The sequence below is a fragment of the Sinocyclocheilus anshuiensis genome, unplaced genomic scaffold (genome assembly GCF_001515605.1).
Source record: "Sinocyclocheilus anshuiensis isolate Anshui unplaced genomic scaffold, SAMN03320099.WGS_v1.1 scaffold834, whole genome shotgun sequence".
NCBI classification, from domain to species: Eukaryota; Metazoa; Chordata; class Actinopteri; order Cypriniformes; family Cyprinidae; genus Sinocyclocheilus; species Sinocyclocheilus anshuiensis.
Genome location: NW_015540885.1, coordinates 346,931 through 357,039, shown reverse-complemented (window position 1 = coordinate 357,039; position 10,109 = coordinate 346,931). Strand labels below are relative to the sequence as shown.

Below are 10,109 nucleotides of genomic sequence, written 5' to 3'. Positions count from 1 at the left end.
ACACACACACACACACACAACATGGGGAAGGATTTGAATTAGTTCATGATAACCTTTTAATTAAATCATGTTGAGTAAGTATAATATGCTCTGTACATTTAAATATTGTGTGCATGAGTGTGGTGTTATTTAAATTTAAAAATATTATTTCTGGGGGGAAAAAGCAAGTGTTACTTAGAGTATAAAAGATAATACTGGCAATAATTGCTTTTTGTACAAACATAATTAAAACAAACACTACAAATAGTTTTACAAATAAACTTTAAAGGCTTTACAGTCATTATGTGACAAATCAATTTTGTTTTTGAATGTGAAAGTCCATACTATATGTAATCTAAAACTGTTAAGTTTTTTTTTTATCTATTTTTTTAAATAATTATAATGTATGCAGCTGTTATATAATGCTGACAGACTGCATATAATATTTGTACTTAAAATCCCATATTAAAAAATTAATTTATCACACTGCAGGACCATTTAAAATGAACTAATGAAGGGGACACTTTCCCTTATACAGTCATATATTATGCAATATATGAACAAACACCTCTGTAAAAACCTTTCGAATATAGATAGGTATAAAACTAAAGTTTGGTGCTACTGCCTTTGAGATTTCTGACTCAGTGCATGAGAAAAAAACTCACGGCATTTAAAGATGTGATTTGTAATTGAAATCTACAGACGCAAATAGATAGAAGTACAATGAAATATATGTGTATTTTGGACTTTTTCTTTCCACTAGTCTGAAAGAAGACAAGTTATGGAAGCAAAATTGCCCAAAATCTCAAAATTTACCAGTAAGAAAACAATGGTTTTGCCTGTAGTGTCTTGCTTTAAAAGCACTTAATAAAACAGCTTCAAATAACTGTCCTCTGACTCTAGTTGAAATACTTTGATGAAAGCCTCTGAATACAAGCTGGTAGTGAACAGACTTGGCCCTGCTCTTTTGAGGAGTCACACTGTGCAATTTGAAGCTTTGCCAACAGAGCTGACATTATAGTAGTCTGAACCCTGTCCAAAAGGGCATGGTAATGAGGCTGGAATTGGGCCGGTTTCATGTCCTTTCACCATGCGGTGGAAAACAAGGGATTTTATTAAGAGAAAAACATCATTCTTTGCCATGTTCCCGGACTCCTCCCATGTTGCACAGCTCACTGCGAGCCAGAGTCCTGCCTGTGTATGACACCCACATGTGTGCTTTCTCTCGCTCTCTGGTGTACAGCTATGAGGATGCTGAGGTTTCGGATGTCATGTTCACAGCACTTCAGTTAATGTGCTTGGAGCAAACTCACCATATTCACTAAATTAGAAAGTAATGAGATTCTGCACATTAGAGAATCAAATACATAAAGCAGTGACAATATCAACAGATAATTGACATGATGCTCAGTACTCACATAAAGCGCTAACAAGTGTTTTCAAAAGCATGCAATCAAGCTCAATCCTGGCAAACATACACCTCCAGCTGCAGGAGTACGACCCCTTTGCCAGCTTGCTGATAGGCGCATTGTTTGATCCTTTAGATTGCGCAGCTGTAACCTGAATCTGCTCTTATTTAGTGTGTTTATGTCTACTTCACATGCGTTCCCTGATATATGGCACAGATGTGACAGATAATGCACATCAAAGACTTTGATATAATTCTGCGCTGAAAGAGACATGCTCAAACATTCTTCTTTTTAAACTTGGTTCTCCAAACCAGATCACTTCTGGAAGAATCTACACTGTAAAAAATGACCGTGAATTTAACGGTAAAAGACTGTAAAAGACCTGTTAAATGGCTAATGGTAAATTCCCCTACTATATACGGTGAAAAACTGTATTGGACATTACATGTAATGTTACGGTATACCGTTTTTGGAAGTGAAAAAGACCGTATAATTTACAGTGAATAACCGTAAATTGACATTCCCAGAATTTCCTGCGTTACATTTCAAATTTGATGTTTTTTTAAATTTAAATTTGAATGACACTGTGCACCTTCTATATATGTTATTATTTAAAAGCTGCTTGTGATAGGCTTTGGTTCATCATGTGACTTTCTCATCACCACCTGCATTTGGTGATTATCAGTGTATTACAAAGGTACAAAACAGATTTCAATAGGTTAGTATATTAACATTATTTCAGTTAATGAAATTACGGTATTTAACTGTAAATGTAACTTAAAACCGTAACGTCGCTACCGTATTTTTTATGGTAAAATTCCGGCAACCACAGCTGCCGTTTTTTTTTTTTTACAGTGTATATAAAACTTTTATATTTTTGGACACTTTTAAAACGCAGTTTTGCATTAGACATGTTGTTTATCTTTGTTCTAATGAGGTTATGTTGTAATTGTTGATGGAAATTTACTAATAAAGTTATGAGAGGCTGTGTGTTAAAGTAATATTCCCTTTAGCATTCTGATTTCTCTCAATGGTAGTTTCTTAGCTGGCACATGCGATTTTCATTTTGCCATCTTTGCTTATGTGCACTCTGTTTTACAGGTTTTTGTCAGCCAATCACTGAGCTGCAGGAAAATGATATCGTGACAGTGCTGACTGCCTAAAGGCACTGCAGTTTAATAGTTTTCACCTGAACGCTCACCTGGAGCGCAAAACAAGGCTCCCTCCGCTACCATCCAATTACTTTTACCAGTTTAGTAGTAAGTACTATACTGCACTAAGAAAGTGATATTAAAAGAACAAATTCATACACCTTTTTATGAATACACAATTTATACAAATGATCCGTATAAGTGAACAGATGCGCCCAGAATAGGAACGCAAGTCACGCAACATGCTATTGGAGGACTATATTTAGTACACCTTATTAATAAAGCATACTTTGTACAGTCGAACAGATAAACCCAGAACATGAATGCAATGCGCAAAAGTTTCACGTGTAGTTTTGTGTATTTCTGGGAGTACAGTTAAGTGCGTGGAATTCACTGTCATAAATATATATATATATATCTGTCATAGTTACAGTGTATATCTATACATGGGTATTTTTTGCTGCTGTGAAACAATCTGCCTTTTCGTGGAATTTCGTACCCGCTCACCAAGCTTACATACTCCCTGAACAGTCGTTTGAAGAGGAGCATGGGAAAGAAACATAAGCCATTCGCCCTTAACAGAAGTCAGTGTACCATCATTCTTTTGAGAGGTGATCTAAATATTCGTGGCTTGAAACAGATGGAAAATTGACAGGCCTGTGCAGCAGTTCTCTGGATGTTTTGCCCTTCAGTCTCCGCACCAGTCACGTGACTGAAACCTATGAATGTCAAGCCCTTTTTTATGCTTTAAAGGACAAAAAACAAAACAGGACAGCAAACATTATGAAGCCAGGGGAAGAAAGGGCAGAAAAAAAGAGAAATTACAATCACAGACATGCAAGACCTTTGTATCACTCAAAAGATTTTGAAGATAGAGCAAAAATGGACAGTTTTAATTGCCTTTCTGTTAAGTACTGTTGAATAGTACAAAAACTCTCAAGCCCTTCATTACGAACTATCCTGAGCTGTGACGTCAAAGACAGCAAACAGGAGGAAATATACGTTTTTTTTTTCATGCTTTTAAGAGCACTCTAAAATATTGGGCACTGGTAAACATCTAATATAATATAATTGCTTGAAAAAAGAAATGAAAAAAAAACCAAACATTTCATCAAAAAACATTGAAACTTGGCTGATGTAGAAAGTTGCTTTTTACAGAAGCTAATTAGACCTAATAATACTGTAGGTATGTTTTCTTAAGCACATTGTGAAGCACAAACAACAATTATATGATAACAGACACAAGTGTTCAATAAATAGTCACATTAAGTGACAACAAGTTTAGGGTGCCAAGTAACTCGCTGTATTAATAATGCACTTATAGATGTCTGTTTAACAACACCTTTAAATGCGGCTTATCTGATCAGAATTTACAGTGGGAACTATGTGTTTCATAATGGTCATATTAAGCATCTCAAATCATGAAATATTCTCCAATTTGCCACCGAACTCCTTGTGAAAAAGAAGTGTGGCTAATTCTATTGAATGTGCACTTGTGCTTTACATCTTAAAAGTATATTTTTAAAATCTGTACTTGCTTTTAATATAATTAATAATAATGCAAAATGCAAATAATAATCGTTTTATTGAAATAAAAGGACACTTAAGTGCACTTAAAGAGAGTAGACCCTTAAGTGCACTTTGTAATAATGTAATTTAAAAGTTTTACTTTGAAGCACATATCATTATGTTTTAATAATCTTTTGTCATGCTTTAAATAAGTAGACTTGTTTTGATGTGTTAACTAATAAGCACATGTAAAGTACTTGATTATAATTTTAACTGGTGTTTTATTTGATATTACACTTATAAAAGTTCATATATTTTAAACATACTAAATTGCAACTTCATCATTATAAATGTGTAATTACACATATATTTAAACACATGACATACAAGTTCAGTAATAAATACATTAAAATATATTTTAGTATTTCAAAGAGTATTTCATATAAAGGTGTACTTAAGTGCCACTTATGTGGGTCAAGAAAAATAAACACTTTAAAGTTCAAATAATTGCATTTAATACAAATTTAAACTATAATACATTTTCATTTAAGTTCATTAAGTATATTTTTTATAAGTATATTATATCTGTTATAAGTGCTCTTTTTAAAAGAATGCTAAAGTGCACATCTTTTTTCACAAGGGACAGCTTTCAAAGTGTGTCATTTTAGGAACAAAGCATCTGTTATCATTAGACATCCACAAGCTTATTTCTCCTCTACAGCAGGCAGACTGCTGGAATTTATTTACCGCTTTTTCACAATTTTTTTTATTTCCCTGATTGCAGTGCTGTTTTTAATGCCCAATACAAACAGCCAGCAGCATATGATCACCTTGGCATCACATGTGCTAATGATCCACTCCTCTCCCATCCTCCAATAACCGAATGGCCCTTTTCAAAGATAAGAGCAAGCACGCTCCATTAAACCTTAGGGCTGCCCTGGGAGTTTCTGGAATAGTTTCAAGACGACTTTGTTAAATTTATAACCCCCTGCAATGGGAATAAAATAATGAAAGGAATTAACTATTATTGTCCTCCTGGGATTTGGCTTGTATAAGGCAGAGTGTCTGTTTCTGCATGGGTGACTTTTTATTTGCTGTAAGACATGTAAGGCCGTTTACAGAGCGATGGGAAATGTTCCTTAAAGACATGCTCTGAAGAAGACGAAGTGAGGCATTTTGCTGCTGCCTACAGGGATAGTTCACGTTAGTATTATTATAATACTCATTTCTTTCTTCTGTGGAACAAAATAGCAGATATTTAGAAAAATGTCCAAGCTGCTGATTTCCATAGTAATGAATGGTGACCATGGCTTTCAAACAAGGTTGTCAGTAAATAATATTTTAAATTATGGTCTCTTCCTTACTTTGCAGAAGAATTGGAATATAGCATATGAGTTCTAGGGACTACTTTTACAGTACAAGTGTTACTATAGTTACCTAAAACTAAAATTATAAACAATTTGAGGACTGTATCTCCATCAATGCCGACACTTTGCCAAGGGGCATCGCAAAGCACTGGCCCTAAAACAAGAGCATCAGCAGCAATGTCCTCCCTTCAGCAGAAATAGGAGCTGCCATCAAATGATGGACTTAAGCATTTGGATTCACATGGGATATTGCTCAACTGTGATAAAGGCTATTCTTAGAACTGTTTTTTTCTGTATTGCATTCTCCTCATGACTGTGTAGATGCGGTGGGAGGAGAAGAATGAAGATCAGCAGTACCTGCCTCCTGTCTGTCTGGGTGTCCCTGAGAACCCTGCTATCCGGCCCAGTCGTCTCCAAACACAGCACTGGCCCTGAGCCGGCCACACATTCCAGAACTTCCAGACAGCTCCAACTTTATTTTCAGGCAAAACGGCATCAACGCTCTCACATGACATTCCCAAAAAAGGCACTGCGGCCCCAGACTACCCTGATTCTCTATATGACTTAACCATTGAGGAATTAAAACAATATGAGTTCTGCCAAAACCCACAGAGGAGAGTGGTCAAAGTCCAACATGCTAATATTAAAGATATGTCAATGACACTAATAGATACAGTGGGGTCCAAAAGTCTAGGGCCACTATTTTGCATTTTTGTAACATTCATAATATTCTATTTGTTCTCAATCTTAAAGCTGTGCATTTCCCAATATTCAGTGTGGTCTTCAAGTCTGTAAGATCAGGACACTGAGCTGCTTTATTTTACATTTTAAATATTTCATTTCTCCCAGTTGGCATATGATTTTGAAATCTACAAACTACAAAAATTTGCTTTAAAAAAAAAGTTGATATAAAAGTTTGATTTGAACATTACAATTTTGAATTCACAAGCTGTAGTTAGAATAAAAAAATAATAATTTAACCGTTTTTACAGGATTACCAATAATAGGTCATTATTCATTTATTGCCAAAATAATGAAATTAAATTAGGCTACTTTTCAATTATTAGACATCTCATTTCTGTTCAGAGAACCTGTGATATATTTGAATTGAAGCCTGATAATGTTTTGACACAGATAAAAAACAAAAGAAAGAAAGATAAGAGAAAGCATGATTTCCATACTTAATCTGATAAATTTGCACTCCAAAAGATTATTTTTGTTGACTGAAAAATCTAGAAGTAAATGATTTTCTAAGCTGATCTGGACAGATTTGTGTGAGTCTTCACAAGTTCATATTTGACTACTATGCAAAAAAATGAACTTAATATAATATCCTATGATCTATAACACTTCTGCCTTTCTAAAGGTACTTTATAATTCTGTGATTAAAATCACATTTTCTGAAAGTCCCTTACAGCTTAAGGGTATAAACTACACATTAAAATATTCATATTCCAATTAAATACAGTAAAATTACTGTCATAAATATAACCTGGCAGCATGCATGAACAACCAATAAATGGTCAAAGTAAATCTTTGAAACCTTTAATATTTTAAAACTTTAATTTCCCCAAATCTGCACGAGTGTGCCCAGCACTTTCTCTGGGGGAAGATTTTATGAACATTTGAGCATAAAGCAGGAAATCGACTGGTTTGAATGCATACTGTCAGAGTTATATGACAGGGTTAAAGGTCTCATGCATTGACTTTCCCTTTTCTCCAGATAAAAAGCGGAAAGAAGCTAATTTTGATAAATCACTCAGAGTCTCATCCCCAGTTTGAAGACTTTAATTGCACTGGGCGTGTATGACCCAGCGCGTGTCTTGAAGCAGCTCATCTGCACATGCAGCATATCTCTGAGGACACACAAACCAACACTGACGGAGGGACAGTCATTTTCAGCACACAGTGTAAGCATTTTATTGTAATTGAGTCACTGGTTGTTGTATGAAGGGGCGACAGATAATTGGACAGTCAGCTTAACATGGCAAATTGTCGGTAATTTGAGCATTTGATTGCTTTTTCTTGTTATCTCTCAAGTGAGCAGTGAAGTGCCACGAAACAACTCGCACCATATATTATTTAGCGGTTACAGTATCACCAACCACTGCTGCAGGACTTTGCAAATCAATTATGAGTGAAAAGAACCTATGCCGAGTAAAAGCAGGTGCTGAAATATTATAATAGTCTAATTAGCTACTAGGCTATATAGCCATTCCTTTTGTGATGATCTCGGTCAAAAGTATTGAGGGGATGCCGTCAGTCTTTAAATTGCTTTAGCTCCAGAAGTAAAATCTTTCATAAAAGTGTCAAATGGAGCTGCGTTAGAGTTCAGTACAGTAATACACTACTGCCCTCATCTGGATATCGCTGCGTTTGTTCAACAGAAGCGCTACTGTGTGCAGTTATTTTGAAGTACCCCTCGCTGCAGACTGTAGCGCGGTGACGTCACGTACGTACGTTAAGTATGTGTTTACCGCGCATGCGCAAAGTGACGTAAGGCATGTCTATAACGCACATGCGCGCTGTACGTACTGGCGTTACTGCGCATGTACAGGTTCATTCACTTCCGGATGTATGGTGGATTCGAGATTCGGTGGCAGTAAGTCAAAGAACAGTAACTTACTTACGTTTTCTTAAAAACAATGTGTGTTTGTGTTAAAGGCTTTTAATTGCAAGGATGCTTTGGTCATAATCATAGATTGCAAATGTGTGCGATTTGAGACATTTATGACATGTTTTATGATATGTGTTAGTATTCGAAGTGACAGGGATTCTGCTGCTGGTCTTTAAGGGGTCTTTAAAAGTCTTATTTTGCCTAAAATGAGCCTTTAAAGATGTCTTAAAATAGAGCAGAAAGACTTATATTAATGAAGTAGGCTAATGACACTGATTGTTGCATGCGTTGCAAAAAATGTTTCTCATATTTGTCATCTTTTTCATTAACTAACATTATCAAATATTAATTGATACTGTAACAAATGTATTGCTCATTGTTAGTTCATGTTAATTAATACATTAACTAATATTATCCATTGACACCTTATTGTAAAGTGTTACCTCTTAAATTTACCTTCATGTGACTGGCAGAAATCCTTTAAATGTGAGATATAGAAACCTTTACTTGACTGTAAATGTGCTTTTGTTTAGATGCATGCTACTGTCCTCAGAAAAGGAGAAAACATAAAAATAGAACAATGCATCTCATGCTGTGATAAATATCACTGCCCATTTTGTGAAACCTGGGTCTACAAACCAGTGGACTTGTACAGTGTCAAGAAACATGTGGAGGATCATCTGAAAACAGCTGTTCATGAAGAAGGTGTGTAGTGTTTGAACATCCATAAACATTATTTTGTGAGTGTATTTGCGTTTTACACTGTTTTTTTGTTTTTGTTTTTTTTTACTTTTTTACATTTCAGATTTTATTATCATCAGGTGCAATTTAAAATGCAGAGATGTTTCTCATTTTCATTGCTGCTACTGTTCTGCCACTATTAGACTGACTGTTGGTTATTTTGGACAGATGCCACTGGAGATCCTCGGGCAGATCCTGTTGAGAGTGGTCTCAGACGACGGAGACATGGCCTTTATGAGACTTTCTCTCACGTGCAAGCTTTTTAGGGACATTGCCAGTGAGACAAAATTCAAAGAAGAGCCACTTCATGTGGCTAGACAGTAAGTTCTTTAACTCTAACGTGTAGTGAGTACTGTAAAAAGTATTTGAGTGTCTGTCTGCTCATCAATCTGTTTTTTGTTTTTTTCTGGTAGACTGTATTGCCCTCAACTGTAAAACTTTCAAATTAAAAAAAAAAAAATCAAACTTTCAGGCTATGCTTTCTCAAGCCAAACCAACCTAAATTTTGACTGGACAACCTTTTTTAATTTAAGTTTTTTTTATTTGACTTTTCAGTCTGAGTTAAACCTCTTTTTTGGCTCATTTTATCAGTAAAAGAAAACATGCCTAATAATTCTGCACACCTGAATGCAAAGAGTTTTTCACTTCCAGCCTTCATGGACAATTATATATCACTTATAAATGATTAAATACAAAATCAATAGTAGTTAAGATTTATGTGGTTTGGAATTGGTAAAAAAGTGCTTGGAAAAAAAAAAAAGACTAGAAAATCAACTTGCCTAATAATTATGCACACAGTATAGTTGATGGTAATGTTAATTATAAATTAAATCTCTTAGGTACTTTACAGACAAAGCAAATAACACACTTTTCCTAACACCATCCTATAATATATTTTAAAATACATTTAAAATCTTCTCCTTGTATGGCTCTTTTGCCTTTCTTCAAAATGATTTAATGTTGTTTTAATATTGTTTGTTCTTTTATGTAAATTAGGTGTCGTGAACTGGAGTGCATTTTCTGCACGATACAGAGAGAAGTTCCGGGTGCCATATTCACTGACCCAGTGCCTACGGTGCTGCGAAACATTTAAAGACTGCCCACCTGGCTATGGTGGGAATGGCAGGAGGGGAGTCCTGCGTGGGTTTTATTCCTTCAAAGACTTTGAGGGCTACTGCTCAGTTGATTGTTTTATTAATGATGGAGGTGAATTTCAGAACGTGTAGATGCAATTTTTTTTTCTTTCTTATGTGTCATGTTTATAGTTTTAATCTATATAAAAAAATAAAAAATATATATACAATTTTATTTTCTGTTTTGTTCTTTGCAATAAAAA

At 35.0% G+C, this 10,109-nt stretch overlaps 1 long non-coding RNA gene across 1 annotated transcript; it reads left to right on the top strand.

Moving 5' to 3' along the window:
* The first annotated feature begins 7,961 nt into the window (after positions 1–7,961).
* Positions 7,962–10,046, top strand: LOC107688680 (uncharacterized). Its single transcript, XR_001634258.1, has 4 exons — positions 7,962–8,017; positions 8,566–8,737; positions 8,942–9,093; positions 9,770–10,046. It is a non-coding gene; the product is annotated as an uncharacterized LOC107688680 (long non-coding RNA).
* Positions 10,047–10,109: the final 63 nt, after the last annotated feature.